Source organism: Tamandua tetradactyla, chromosome 22 (genome assembly GCF_023851605.1).
Source record: "Tamandua tetradactyla isolate mTamTet1 chromosome 22, mTamTet1.pri, whole genome shotgun sequence".
NCBI classification, from domain to species: domain Eukaryota; kingdom Metazoa; phylum Chordata; class Mammalia; order Pilosa; family Myrmecophagidae; genus Tamandua; species Tamandua tetradactyla.
The window spans coordinates 3,106,445-3,123,284 of record NC_135348.1 but is presented as its reverse complement, the minus strand read 5'-3'; positions in this window follow the sequence as shown (position 1 = coordinate 3,123,284).

Sequence of the window (16,840 nt, the reverse complement as noted above, 5' to 3'; positions counted from 1 at the left end):
TCATCTTCAGGGAAATTTGATACTGGTTACACCCTCCTCCTATGGCCTGGGCCTGCCTGGTTTGGAAAATCTGATTGGGATTGTTTATATCTGGGGAGACCACCCTCAAAAAATAAGATTCCATTAAGACTGGGCAACAACCAGAAAATCAAGAGCTGAGCAATTCTTATCAGTTAAACAGAAACTATGCTAAAGGTCTAGAAAAAATTGAAATTAACTCCAAAGAACAGATAGAGAATACAGCTAAACAACAAGAAAAACATAGATAAAAGAGTGAAAACAATCTCCAGAATAAAATATTCAAAGAAATCAGATGTTTGGATGCCAACAAAAATTATCACTAACATTAGGAGAAAACAAAGATATGGCTTAGTCAAAAGAACAAATAACACTTCAAGTGAGATGCAGGAGTTGTAAAAACTAATTAATGATATTCAAAAAGATAAGCTAAAACAAATCAAAATCAAAACAATGAGTTGAGGGAAGATATGGCAAAAAATATGAAGGATTTAAAGACATTGAGTGAGGAGAAAGAAGAATTTAAAGTGTGAAAAAATGAATGGCACAATAGAAGAGATGAAAAACACAATGGAGACTTACAATAGATTTGAAGAGGCAGAAGAAAGGATTAGTGAACAAGAGGACATGTCATCTGAAATCCTATACACAAGAAAACATGTAGGGAAGAAAATGGGAAAATATAAGCAAGGTGTCAGGGAATTAAATGACAACATGAAGTGCACAAATATATGTGTGATGGGTGTCCCAGAAAAAGAAAGAAGAGAAGGGCAAAGTGGCAAAAAGAATGGAGGGAATAATTACTGAAAATTTCTCATTTCTTATGAATAACATAAAATTATAAATCCAAGGAGCACAGTGTACACCAAACAGAACAAATCCCAATAGATTTACTCTAAGACACTTACTAATCACATAGTCAAATATCAAAGAATAAGGGAGAATGCTGAAAGCAGCAAGAGAAAAAGCAAGCCATCACTTACAAAGAGAGCTCAATAAGTCTATATGCATATTTCTAAGCAGAAACCATAGAGTCAAGAAGGCAGTGGTATAATATTTTAATAAAGTGAAAGAGAAAAACTGCCAATGAAAATTCTATATATGGCAAAACTTCCCTTCAAAAATGAGAGAGAGGGCCAGGCCATGGTGGCTCAGCAGGCAGAGTTCTTGCCTGCTATGCCAGAGACCCAGATTCAATTCCTGGTGCCTACCCATGGGAAAAAAATGAGGGAGAGTTTAGAATGCACAAGTGTTTTAGTGGTATAATGCTCACTTTCAATGTGGGAGACCCAGGTTTGATTCTTGGACCATGTGCCCCCCCCCCAAAAAGAATGAGGAGAGTTTAAAATATTCTCAAACAGACATTGAGAGAGTTTGTGAACAAAAGAGCTGCTCTACAAGAAATACTAAAGGGAGCATCACAGGTAGATAAGAAAAGACTAGTGAGAGAGGTCTGGAGAGATGTGTGAAAATGAGAACTATCAGTAAGGATAAAAAGAGTCAGAGAAAAAAAAACATGACATATTAAATCCAAAAGACAAAATGGTAGAATAAATTACTGACTTTACAGTAATGACATTAAATGTTAATTGATTAGATTTTCTAATCAAATGACATACATTAGCAGAATGGATTAAAAAACAGGACCACCTTTTATGCTGTTCACAAGAAATTCACTTTAGACCCAAGGATAAAAGCAGGTTGAAAGTGAAATGTTGAAAATTGATATCAACAACCAATAAAGAATGGGAGTAACAATACTAATATATGACAAATTTGACTTTGACTTCAAATGTGTGTGATGGGTGTCCCAGAAAAAAGAAGAGAAAGGAAAAGTGGCAAAAAGAATGGAGGAAATAATTACCAAAAATTTCTCATTTCAGTAGCAGACAAGCACCACCAATTAAAAATGACAAAGAAGGACAGTGTGTATGTATTTAAAAAAGGGAAAATTTATCAAGAAGACATAATCATAAATACTTACACATTAATCTAACACTGATTTGGTGCATATGTACACTGACAACACTAAAGAGATGTAGACACCTCTACAATAACAGTTGGAGATAGATAGAACATGTAGACAGAGGATCAATAAGGAAATGGATTTTGAATAGTACAATAAATGAGCTAGATTTAACAGATGTTTAGAGTATTATACCCAACAATAACAGGATATACATTTTTCTCAAGTGCTCATGGATTATTCTCAAGGACAGTCAATATGTTGTGTCACAAAGCAAGGCTCAATAAATTTAAAAATATTGAAATAATAGAAAACAATTTATCAGATCATAACATAACTAATTTGGAAATCAATAAAAGGCAGAAGGCTGGAAAATTCACAAATACATGGGGACTAAACAACACACTCATACACAACATATGGGTCAAGAAAGAAATTTTAAGATAAATCAGTAAATATCTCAAAGCAAATGAAAGTGATAATACAACATATCAAAACTTATGGGATGGAGGAGAGTGCCAAGATGGCGGCTTGGTGAGGTGCATGATTTAGTTCACCCTCCAGAACAGCTACTAAATAACCAGGAATAGTGCAGAACAACTGTTGGAGCCGTGTCAATGACTGGACACACAGTGTACCCCAGTCTGGACCAGATAGACAGGCTGTGAGCCCTCCCAGAACCATGAGTTTCCCAAGCCGCAGTGGCCATCACCCCCTGCCATGGGCTACTTCTCAGAGGGGAAAGGAAAGGGAATTTTCCAGTATCAGGGGCTAAGCACAACTAAGCTTCAATTGTGGAATTAATTCACAAATTCTAACTACTAAAATTAGGCTCCCAGCTCAGATGAACCTGGTCAAAGTGGAGGTTGCTGACTTTTGCCCCAGTGCTGAGGGGTCAGGGCTGATGGAAAAAGAAAAAAGAAAAAAAGAAACAGAGGTTTTTTGGATTGGATAGCACATAATACTTGAAAGGGCCTGGGCCTGGAAGGAAATGAGGGGGCACATAGGATCTGAACGTACACAAAGCAACATATCAATGTATGCTCTTGATTGGCAAATCTGAGGAACTAGGGTCTTGCTCTGAGAAGGATTTTTCTCTTCCTTCTTGTAACTGTGTTTCTACAAAGGCCTGACTGCCTTTGGATACAGCAGCAGGGCTTCTCAGGCTGCAATTGCCCCAGGCATAGGCAGAAACAAGCTTGTTGGAGAGCTTGTCTGGAACCTGTGCCTTCCCCAGGAGGGGGTGGGGCCCAGTTAGGTGGAATCCCTCCCTCAAGGAATTCAGACCCCAAGGTTTGGAAAATTGAAGTGATTAAAGCCAGTCTACAGCCTCTCTTCTGTCTCCACCATGTTCCCAGCAGGGAGAGTCTGCCAAAGTTCAAGGCACCACTGCACCTTATGCTGGTGGGACTTGAAGGCAGACAAGCACCACATACTGGACAGGATAAGAAACATGGAAAGCCCAGAGGCTTCATAGGAAAGTCTTTCAACCTGCTGGGTCTCACCCTCAGGGAAAGCTTATGCAGGTGACTCTTTCCTCCTGACAGGAAGCCAGTTTGATCTGGGAAAATCTGGCTAAGGTCTATAATAACTAAATACACCTTTGTAAGGAGGGAAAAAAGGCACCATATAGGCAGGGCAAGAAACAAGAAAACAAGAAGTGAAAAAATATGTTCTGTTAAACAAAATCTAAGCTAGAGGTCCAGAATAAGCTGAACTGAATGTCAAAGAACAGATAGACAGCAAAGTCACCCAGCAAGAAAATCCTAGGTTAAAAAAAGCGAAAACAATCTCCAGAATAAGCTAATTAAGGTAATTAAATGCCTAGACACCAGCAAAAAATAACAAATTATAATAGAAAAATTGAAGATATGCCCCAGTCAAAGGAACAAATTAACAGTTCAAATGAGGTACAGGAGTTGAAACAATTAATTCAGAATGTTCAAACAGACATGGAAAACCTCATCAAAAATTGAGTCAGTGAATTGGGGGAGTATATAAAGAAGGCAAGGAATGAACAAAAAGAAGAAATCAAAAGTCTGAGAAAACAAATCATAGAACTTATGGGAATGAAAGGCACAGTAGAAGAAATGAAAAAAACAATGGAAACTTACAATGTCAGATTTCAAAAGGCAGAAGATAGGATTAGTGAACTGGAGGAAGGGACATCTGAAATCCAACAAGCAAAAGAAAATATAGGGAAATGAATGGAAAAATATGAGCAGGGACTTAGGGAATTGAATAACAACATAAAGAGCATGAATATGGGTGTTTTGGATGTCTCAAAAGGAGAAGAGAAGGGAAAAGGAGGAGAAAAACTAATGGAGGAAATTATCCCTGAAAATTTCCCAACTCTTATAAAAGGCTTAAAATTACAAATCGAAGAAATACAGCATACCCCAAACAGAATAGATCCAAAAAATCATACTCCAAGACACTTACTAATCAGAATGTCAGATGTCAAAGAGAAAGAGAGAATCTTGAAAGCAGCAAGAGAAAAGCAATCCATCACATACAAGGGAAGCCCAATAAGAATAGGTGTAGATTTCTCAGCAGAAACTGTGGCAGCGAGAAGACAGTGGGATGATATATTTAAATTATTAAAAGGAAAGAACTGCAAACCAAGAATTCTATATCCAGAAAAATTGTCCTTCAAAAATGAGGGAGAAATTAAAACATTTTCAGACAGAAAATCACTGAAACAATCTGTGACTAAGAGACGGATCTGCAAGAAATACTAAAGGGAGCACTAGAGGCAGAAATCAAAAGGCAGAAGAGAGAGGTGTGGAGAAGAGTGTAGAAATGAAGACTGTCAGTAAAGGTAAAAGAAGAAAAATTAGATATGACACATAAAATCTAAAAGGGAAAATGGTAGAAGAAAGTACTACCCAAATAGTGATAACACTAAATGTTAATGGATTAAACTCCCCAGTCAAAAGACACAGACTGGCAGAATGGATTAAAAAACAGGACCCATCTATATGCTGTCTACAGGAAACACATCTTAGACCCAAGGATAAACATAGGTTGAAAGTGAAAGGTTGGGAAAAGATATCTCATGCAAATAACAATCAGAAAAGAGCAGGAGTAGCTATACTAATATCCAACAAATTAGACTTCAAATGTAAAACAGTTAAAAGAGAAAAAGAAGGACACTACGTATTAATAAAAGGAACAATTCAACAAGAAGACATAACAATCATAAACATTTATGCACTGAGCCAGAATGCTCCAAAATACATGAAGCAGACACTGAAAAGAGAAATAGACACATCCACCATAGTAGTTGGAGACTTCAATTCCCCACTATCATCAATGCACAGAACATCTAGACAGAGGATCAATAAAGAAACAGAAAATTTGAATACAATAAATGAGCTAGACTTAACAGACATTTATAGAACATTACATCCCACAATAGCAGGATATACCTTTTTCCCAAGTGCTCACGGATCATTCTCAAGGATAGACCATATGCTGGGTCACAAAGCAAGTTTCAATAAATTTAAAAAAAACTGAAATCATACAAAACACTTTCTCAGATCATAAAGGAATCAAGTTGGAAATCAATAATAGGCAGAGTGCCAAAAAATTCACAAATATATGGAGGCTTAACAACACACTCTTAAACAACCAGTGGGTCAAGGAAGAAATTTCAAGAAAAATCACTAAATACCTCAAGGCAAATGAAAATGAAAACACAACATATCAAAATTTATGAGATGCAGCAAAAGCAGTGCTGAGGGAAATTTATTACCATATATGCCTATATCAAAAAAGAATAAAGGTCGAAAATAGAGGAATTAACTGTCACTTGGAAGAACAAGAGAAAGAACAGCAAACTAACCCCAAGGCAAGCAAAAGGAAAGAAATAATGAATATTAGAGCAGAAATAAATGAAATTGAGAACATGAAAACAATTGAGAAAATCAACAAAGGGAGAAGTTGGTTCTATGAGAAAATCAATAAGATTGATGGACCCTTAGCAAGGTTGACAAAAAGAGGAGAGAGGATGCAAATAATTAAGATCAGAAATGGAAGAGGAGACATAGCCACTGACCCCACAGAAATAAAGGAAGTAATGAGAGAATACTATGAACAACTTTATGCTAATAAGTTCGACAATGTAGATGAAATGGACAACTTTCTAGAAAGGAATGAGCAAACAACACTGACTCAAGAAGAAATAGAAGTATCAACAAACCAATCACAAGTAAAGAAATTGAATCAGTAAAAGAAAAGTCCAGGATGAGATGGCTTCACATATGAATTCTACCAAACTTTCCAGAAAGAATTAGTACCAACTCTCCTCAAACTCCTCAAAACAATCGAAGTGGAGGGAAAGCTACCTAACTCATTCTATGAAGCCAACATCACCCTCATACCGAAGCAGGACAAAGATATTACAAAAAAAGAAAACTACAGACCAAACTCTCTTATGAATATAGATGCAAAAATCCTCACCAAAATTCTAGCAAATTGAACCCAGCAGCACATTAAAAGAATTATACATCATGACAAAGTAGGATTCATCCCAGGTATGCAAGGAAGGTTCAACATAAGAAAATCAATTGATGTAATATACCATATCAACAAATCAAAACAGAAAAACTACATGATCATCTCGATTGATGCAGAAGACCTTTGACAAAATTCAACATCCTTTCCTGTTAATAAAACTTCAAAGGATAGGAATAGAAGGAAACTTCCTCAAAATGATAAAGGTAAGCTGTGATAAAATCACAGCTAACATCATCCTCAATGGGGAAAAACTGAAAACTTTCCCCTTAAGATCAAGAACCAGACAAGGATGTCCACTGTTACTCACTGTTACTCAACATTGTGTTGGAAGGTCTAGCCAGAGCAATTAGACCAGAAAAAGAAATACAAGGCATCCAAATTGGAAAGGAAGAAGTAAAACTCTCACTGTTTGCAAATGATATGATACTATATGTCAAAAACCCCAAAAATCCACAGCAAAACTACTAGAGCTAATAAATGAGTACGGCAAAGTGGCAGGTTACAAAATCAACACTAAAAATTCTTCAGTGTTTCTATACACTAGTAATGAACAATCTGAGGGGGAAATCAAGAAAAAAATTCAATTTACAATTGCAACAAAAAGAATAAATGTTTAGTAATAAATTTAACTAAAGAGACAAAAGGGCTATACACGGAAAATTATAAAAAATTGTTAAAAGAAATCACAGAAGACCTGAAGGGCATACCGTGTTCATGGATTGGAAGACTAAATATAGTTAAGAAGTCAATTCTACCTAAACTGATTTACAGATTCAATGCAATACCAATTAAAATCTCTAAAACTAACTTTTCAGAAATAGAAAAACCAATAACCAAATTTATCTGGAAGGGCAGGGTGTCCCCAATATCTAAAACTATCCTGAGGAAAAAAAAATAAAGTTGGAAGTCTCACGCTACTTGACTTTAAGGTGTTTTATGAAACTACAGTGGTCAAAACAGCATGGTACTGGCATAAAGATATATATATATATATAAAATGACCAATGGAATCAAGTAGAGTGTTCAGATATAGACCCTCTGTCTATGGACAACTGATCTTTGATAAGGCAGTCATGCCAATTCACCTGGAACAGAACAGTCTCTACAATAAATGGTGCCTAGAGAACTGGATATCCATATGCAAAAGAATGAAAGAGAATCCATATCTCACACCCTGTACAAAAATTAACTCAAAATGGATCAAAAACCTAAACATTAGATCTAAGACCATAAAACTGTTAGAAGAAAATGTAGGGAAATATCTTATAAATCTTATAATGGGGGCAGTTTCCTAGACCTTACACCCAAAGCATGACCATTGAAGAAGGAAAGAAATAAATGGGAACTCCTCAAATTTAAGCACTTTTGTCCATCAAAGAACTTCATCAAGAAAGTAAAAAGCCTACACAATGGGAGACAATATTTGGAAATGATATATCAGATAAAGGTCTAGTATCCAGAATATATAAAGAGATGGTTCAACTCAACAACAAAAAGACAGGCAACCCCAATACAAAATGAGCAAAAGACTTGAACAAACACTTCTCATAAGAGGAAATACAAATGGCCAAAATGCACATGAAAAGATGGTCAACTTCCCTGGATATTAGGGAAATGCAAATCAAAACCATAATGATATATCATCTCACACCCACAAAATGGCCATTATCAATAAAACAGAAAACGACAAGTGCTGGAGAGGATGTGGAGAAGGAGGCACACTTATCCACTGTTGGTGGGAATGTCAAATGGTACAACCACTGTGGAAGACAGTTTGGCGGTTCCTCAGGAAGCTAAATATAGAATTGCTATATGACCTGGCAATACCATTGTTAGGTATCTACTCAAAGGACATGAGGGCAAGGACACAAACGGACATTTGCACACCAGTGTTTATAGCAGCATTATTTACAATTGCAAAGAAGTGGAAACAGCCAAAAAGTCCATCAACAGACGAGTGGCTAAGCATACTGTGGTATATACATAAAATGTAATATTTTGCAGCTGTAAGACAGAATAAAGTTATGAAATATGTAGCAACATGGATGGACCTTAAGGACATTATGGTGAGTGAGATTAGCCAGAAACAAAAGGACGCATGCTGCATGGTCTCACTGATATGAACTCACATTAGTGAATAAACTTGGAGAACTTCATGGGTAACAGAGACCATCAGGAGATAGAAACAGGTTAAGATATTGGGTAATTAGAGCTGAAGGGATACAGATTGTGCAACAGGACTGATTGTAAAAACTCAGAAATGGATAGCACAATACTACCTAACTGTAATACAATTATTTTTAAAAACTGAATGAAGTTGAATGAGAGAATGATAGAGGGAGGAGGGCTGGGGGCACAAATGAAATCAGAAAGAAAGATAAATGATAAAGACTGAGATGGAATAATCTAGGAATGCCTAGAATGCATAATGATAGTGACTAAATGCAGAAATTTAAAAAGTGTTTTTGCATGAGGAAGAACAAAGGAATGTCATTACTGCAGGGTGTTGAAAATAGATGGTAATCAATATTTTAAAATTTTAACTCATGTGTGAGATTAAAGCAAAAAATGTTTATTTGGTACAAAATTTATATTTTGACTAGTGCATTTCCTAATATAACTTATGTAGACAGCTTAATTGAACACCATAAGTACATGGAACCTTGAGTAGGGCATGAGATTTTGTGGTTTGTTCAGAGTTATGTCCCAATAAATCCCAGAGTGATTTGAACAGTGAATATAAAAGTATTTGCAGTCTCCTTCAAGGAATGGTGAGAAAGGGGGAAAATTCAGTTTCCCCAAGTTGAAAACAATAGGCTGAGCCCCCAATCTTGGTGTCTGTTCCTATGAAACTTAACCCCACAAGGGATATGTCAAGCCTACTTAAAATTAGGCCTAAGAGTCAACCCCAAGAGAACCTCTTTTGTTGCTCAGATGTGGCCTCTCTCTCCAGTTAACACAACAAGTAAACTCACTGCCCTTCCCCTGTCTACATGGGACATGATTCCCAGTGGTGTGGACCATCCTGGCAATGTGGAACAGAAATTTTAGAATGAGCTGAGACTCAGCATCAAGGGATTGAGAAAACCTTCTTGACCAAAAAGGGGAAGAGTGAAATGAGACAAAATAAAGTGTCAATGGCTGAGAGATTCTAAACAAGGTGGAGAGGCTATCAGGGAAGTTATTCTTATGCACTAAATAGATATCACCTTGTTAGTAAAGATATAATGGAGAGACTGCAGGGTACTGCCTGAAAAATGGAGAGCTGTGTTCCAGTAGCCATGTCTCTTGAAGATGACTGTATAATGATACAGTTTTCACAATGTGATGTGTGATTGTGAAAACCTTGTGTCTGATGCTCCTTTTATCTACCTTATCAACAGATGAGTAGAACATATGGAATAAAAATATATAATGGGGGAACAAATGTTAAAATAAATTTAGATTGAAATGCTAGTGATCAATGAAAGGGGGGCAAGGGTTATGGTATGTAACCTTTTTTTCTGTTGTCTTTTTATTTCTTTTTCTGAATTGATGCAAATATTCTAAGAAATGATCATGATGATGAATATGCAACTATATGATGATATTGTGAATTATGGATTATATATATAGAACGGAATGATCATAAGTTAAGATGTTTGTGTTTGTCTGTTGCTATATTTAAAAAACAAAAAACTCATGGGATGCCAAACTAAAAGTAAAGAAAGAGCAAAAATTGAGGAATTAATTGCTCACCTGGGGGAACCAGAGATAGAACAGCAAATTAAACCCCAGGACAAAACAGAAGAAAATAAATAATGAAGATTAGAGCAGGAAAAAAATGAAACTGGAAACATGGATATGAACTAAACCAGAAATTGATTCTTTGAGAAAATCAATGAAGCTGATGGACACATATTAAGGCTGTCAAAGAACAAAAGAGAAAGTATGTAAATAAATAAAATCAGAACTAGGAGAGGGGATATAACTAGTGACCCTGGAAAATTAAAAGAGATAATGAGAGAATACTATAAACAACTATATGTAAGAAACTAGACAACATAGATGAAATGGACATCTTTCTGCAAAAGAATGAGAAATCAAGATTGATTTGAGAAGAAAAAGAACTTCATTAAACCACTTGCAAATAAATAGAACGAATCAGCCATCAGGAAGCTCCCAGAAATTAAAAGTCCAGGGCGAGAAGGCTTCAAGAAAGAATCAATATCAATCCTGTTCAAACTCTTCAAAACAATTCAAGATGAGGGAAAGCTATCTAGCTCATTCTATGAGGTCATCAGCCTAATAACAAAGCCAGAAAAAGATTCTACAAACTATGGAAACTACAGACAAATCTCTTTAATGACAATAGATGCAAATATATTCAGCAAAATACTCACAAATTGCATCCAGCAGCACATTAAAAAAATTATACACCTTGACCAAGTGGGATTTATTCCAGGCATGCAAGGCTGGCTCAATACAACAAAATCAATTAAAGTAATAAATCACATCTCTAAGTCAACAGAGAAAAACCACATGATCATTTTGATTGATGCAGAAAAGGCATCTGACCAAATTCAGCAATCCTTTCTTGATGTAAACACCTCAAAGGATGAGAATAAAGGGAGCTTCCTCAACGTGATAAAGGGAATATATGAAAAAACCTACAGTTAACCTCAAATTCAAAGGGGGAAAGAGTGAAAGCTTTCCTTCTAAGATCAGGGACAAGACAAAGATGCTCAGTTACCATTTTTATTCAACATTGTGCTGGAGATTCTAGCTAGAGCCATTAGGCAAGACAAATAAATTAGAAATATCCAAATTGGATAGGAAGATGTAAAACTTTCATTGTTTTCATATGGTATTAAACCATATGTCAAAAATTCCAAAAAAAAAAAAAACACATCCAAGCTACTAGAGCTAATAAATGAGTATATCAATGTGGCATGGTACAATATCAGCACCGAAATATCAGTAGTGTTTCTATACACCAGTCAAGAGCAGTCTGAGGAGTAAATAAAATAAAAGATTCCATTTACAATTGCAACCAAAATAATAGAATATTTAGGAATAAATTTGAATAAGGGCACTAAAGATCTAAACACAGAAAACTAAAGGAAACTACATAAAAAAAACAAAGAAGATCTAAATAAATGGAAGGATATACTGTGTTCATAGGTTTGCAGACTAAATATAATTTAGATGTCAATTATATCCAAACTGATTTATAGATTCAATGCAATATCAATTATAATCCCAACAACTTACTTGAATAAATAGAAAAACAAAACAAAACAAAACTAAAAAACAAATTTATTTGGAAAGGCAGGGTGCCCCAAAGAGCTAAACCTATCTTGAGAAAGAAGAACGAAGTGGGAAGTCTCACACTACCTGACTTCAACACATATTAAAAAGATACAGTGGTCAAAACAGCATTGTATTGGCATAAAGATAGATATATTGACCAATGAAATCAAATCGAGTGTTCAGAAATAGATCTTTTCATCTATGGATAAATGAATTTTGATAAGGTGGTCAAATCAACTCAACTGGGATAAAGCAACCTCTTCAATAAATGGTGCATGGAGAACCAAATATCAATATCCAAAAGAATGAGAGAGGACCCGAATCTCAAACATTATACAAAAATTAACTCAAAATGTATCAAAGACATAAACATTAGAATTAAGACCATAAAACTTTCAGGAGAAAATATAGGTAAATATCTTATAGATCTTGGGAAAGGAAGTGGTGTCCTAGACCTTACATCCAAAATGTGAGCAATAAAAGAAGAAATATACTTTTGTTCATCAAGGACTTTGTCAAGAAATTAAGGCTTCTGCAATGGAGGATAATATTTGGAAACCACGTATCAGATAAGGGTTTAATATACAGAATATATAGAGATCTTACAACTCAACAACAAAAAGACAAACAACCCAATTAAAAAATGGGCAAAGGCATGGATAGACATTTTTAAGAAATGCTAATACAAATGGCTGAAAATCATGAAAAGATGCTCAACATCATTGGCTATTAGGGAAATTCAAATCAAAACAACAATAAGAAACACCTCACACCAACTGGAGTGGCCTTTTTCCATTAAAAAAAAAAACTACAAGTGCTGGAAAGGATGTGGAGAAAGAGGAACATTTTATTCACTGTTGGTATGATTATAGAGTGGTGCAACCTCTGTGGAAGGCAGCTTGGCAGTTCCTCAGGAAGTATAGAATTGCTATATGATCCAGCAATCCCATTACTACATATATATTTGGAAGAACTGAAGGAAAGTTCACAATGGACATTTACACACTGATGTTTATAGTGGCATTATTTATGATTTCCAAGTGATGGAAATAGCCCAAATATCCAACAATGGACAAGTGGCTAAACAATCACATACATTTGATGGAATATGATGCAGCTGTAGAGGTGAATAAAGTCATAACTTATGTTACAGCATGGATGAGCCTCAAGGACATTATGTTGCTTGAGATTAGCCAGGAACAAATGAACAAATACTGTATGGTCTCATTAATATAAACTAACATTAAGGAGTGAATTTTGAGAGTTAAAGTTGAGAACCCAGGTGTATTAGTTAGGGTTCTCTAGAGAAGCAGAATCATGAGGAGATATCCACAGACAGAAAATTTATAAAAGTGTTTCATGTAGCAAAGGAAATGTAGAATCCAAGGTCTGTAGGACAGGCTGCAAGCTGGTAACGCTGATGAAGTTTGCAACAAACTGTTAAGAGAGCTTGGCTGGACAACAAAGGGGATGGAAGAGTCAAAATATCTAGGGCAGTCTGTGAAGCTGGTGATTCCAAAAAAGAGTCTGGATGAAATCCACAGGAGAGGCTCACTGGCTGAGGCAGAAAGAGTGACTGCCTCTTCTGAATCCTCCTTAAAAACCTTCCTCTGACTAGATTAAGCATTACTCATTGTAGAAGACACTCCCCTTAGCTGATTACAAATGCAATCAGCTGTGGAGACAGCTTATGTAATCATGACTTAAGTCCATGAAATGTCCTCATAGCAACAGGCCAGCACTTGCCTGAGCAGATGACCGGGCACCACCTGACTAAGTTGATACATGAACCTGACCATGACAACAGGTTATCAGTAGATAGACAGAGGGTAGAGATTGGGCACTTGACACTGAAAGAGCTCATAATGTTCAGCAGAATTGATTGTGAAGATCGGAAATGGATAGCACAATATTATCTGATGGTAGAACAATACTGGAAGTACAGTGAACAATGCAAGTGTGAATATGGTTGAGGAAGGAGGGTCCATGGCATGTGCAACACCAAAAGGAAAGATATAGGATAAGAACTGAGGCAGTATAACTTAGTGAAGCCTAGAGTGGAAAATAATGGTGATTAATTGTACAAATATAATAATTGTTTTACATGAGGTAGAAAAAATGAATGCCAACATTGCAAGGTGTTGAAAATGGGATGGTATGTAGGAAAAAATACAATCAATACAAATTTGAGTCAATTAGTTATAGTAACATTGTTTCATCAACATTAAATTTTCTTGAGATATAACAAAGGTACTATACCAAAGCTAAATGTCAACAAGAGAGGGATATGGGAGGGGGGTATGGGGTTCTTGGTGTCTTTGCTGTTTCTCTTTTTTATTTCACTTTATGCTGTTGTTTTTTTATTCTTTTTTCCTTCTGCTTCTTTTTGCTTTGTGGAAGAGATGGAAATGCCCTCATATGGGTGATGGTGGTGAATGCATATCTATGTGATTATTCCAGGAATCATTGATTGTTTACTTAGGTTGGAATGCATGGGTGTGAATAAACTGTTTGAAAAGTCAACAGAGAGTTACAAGAGCTGGGGAAAATATGGAGAGAGAGAGAGATGTACCTATTCACTGTTGGTAGGGAAGTAGAGTGGTGCAGCTCCTCTGGAGGCAGTGTGGTGGAGGCTAGGTGTGGAGCACCATATGATTTGGCAACCCCATTGTTAGGTTAGGGACATGAATGGACATTGGCACACTGATGTTTATGGTGGCAGTGTTCACATTTGCAATGGATGGAGGTGGCCTGAGAGAACAATGACTGAGGAAAGGAAGGGAAAGTGGTGTATACGTACAATGGAGTATTGAATAGGTACCAGTAGGAATGAATTTGTGAGGCTTGCAACAAGGTGAATAAAACTCGAGGACATTATGTTGAATGAAATAAGCCAGAAACAAATGACAACTATTATAATGCCTCACTAATATGGAATAACTATAATGTGCAAAATTTGAATTTGAAAACATAAGTTGTCAGGGGAAAGCCTACTGTAATCATTCCTAGATCATAAGCTCTCACTGTAGTCACACTTATTCTGAAATTGTAACTGCTATTTTTACATTCTGAGATGCTGAGCTGTTTGTGTAAAAACTACTCATTCTCTGGAACTTCAGGTATCTGTGTGATACCTGAGACTCAGATCTAGAGTTCTGCAGCTATTAAAGTCAGCATTATTCCATATAGCAACTGTTAAAAACATGAAAGAAGAGATCTGACTTCAATTAGAGGTATAAATGAACCTGAACAGGTTAAGACTAAGGGTCTTAGTCTTAAATTAAACTAAAGGGTCCAGGATAATATGGACTGTATATTAAAACTTCAACTTCTGTGTGAGACCAAAGAATAGACATTTTTTTGGTGCAAAATTTATATTTTTTTGTGGCATGCTATCTAGTTTAACTTTTATGGCCAACTTATTCAAGCACCAAAATTACATGGAATCTTGAATATGGAGTGAGATCTTATTGGGTTGTATAGGTTAGTGTGATGCTCTGACACATTCCTGAGTAATCTTGGCAGAAAAACATACCCATGAAGGACTGGAGAAAAAGTTGGAAATATTAAACTTTCCCACCTGGGGAAGACTTGATATTCTCACAAGCATTGGGGAGTGCCAATTTGATGGGCCAGGCCTTCAATCTTGGAGTTTTCCATAGGAAATTTATTCCTGCAAAGGAGAAGTTACTTATGGTTATGTCAAAGAATCACCCCCAGAGAATCTCTTTTATTGCTCATATATGGCCTCTCTCTCTAAGCCAACTCTGCAAGTGAACACTCTGTCCTTACCCCCTTGTGGATCATGAATCTCAGGAATGAGCCTGGTCCTGGCATCACAGTATTGAGAAAGACTTTTTGACCAATAGTGGGAAGAAAAATGAAAGAAAATAATGATGCAATGACTGAGAGATTTCAAATAGAGTTAAGAGGTCATTATGGAGCCTATTCTTATGCAGTATATAGTATTCCTTTTCAATTTTTGGTGGATTGGTGTAGCTGTAGGGAAATACCTAAATGGTTAAATTGTAATCCAGGAGCCCTAATTCTTGAAGATAATTGTATAACTACATAGCTTTGACAGTTTGATTTTGAAAACCTTCTAACTGACACTCTCTTTTTCCAATGCATGGACAGATGAGTAAGAAAGTAAAGACAAAACATAAATATGTAATAGGGGTAGATAATGGGATGGAATTTTTTTGGTTATCTTTTTTTACTTTTACTTTCATACTTTTTTTTAGAATAATGACCATGTTAAAAATCAATTGTGATAATGAATTCAGAGCTTTATGATGGTACTGTGAATCATTTTTGTACAATTTGGATGATTATATGGTATGTGACTATGTGTCTCAAAAAATTGCATTAAAAAGACTAAATTTTAGTGTAATCTAGAAAAGAGTCATATTTTAAAATGTCAAGATAATGTAAAGTGTATACAGTCTTTAAGTACAACTTTAAGTATATTCATCAATATATGTTTCTAGCTGCCTTATGTTTCCCACAGATATACTCCTCATTAAATAAACCCAGGAGTCCAGGTACTCCTTAAAACCTGTAGAGATCAACATCCAGAAGATAAAATACAGCCCCAATGGAATGGATCTTATGAAATTTTGCTGGTTACTCATTCTTCTGTTAATTTGCAAGGTGTAAAACTGTAAGTATACCATTCCTGAGTAAAACCAGTACCTGTTAACTTCCTAGACCATCCCAAGACAATCTACGAGAATCAGATGGGAAACAGTCTTCATAGACAATGGAAATCAGCAATATCAAATGGCCTGGACACTAGATAGGCCCAGAATCCCACTAAAAACTTCAAAGAGCTCCTTTGAACCCATCAAGGAGCTAAACCCATCAAGGACCTAAAGCTACTCCTAAAAAATATGCAAGACAAGTAATGATTGAACCTTGATGTCTTAGCCTAACTTTATGTGTCTGTGTTGTTGTTCTAGTTTGCTAGCAGCCAGAACTCAATATATCAGAAACAAAATGGCTTTCAAAGGGGGGAATTCAATAAGTTGCAAGTTTATAGTT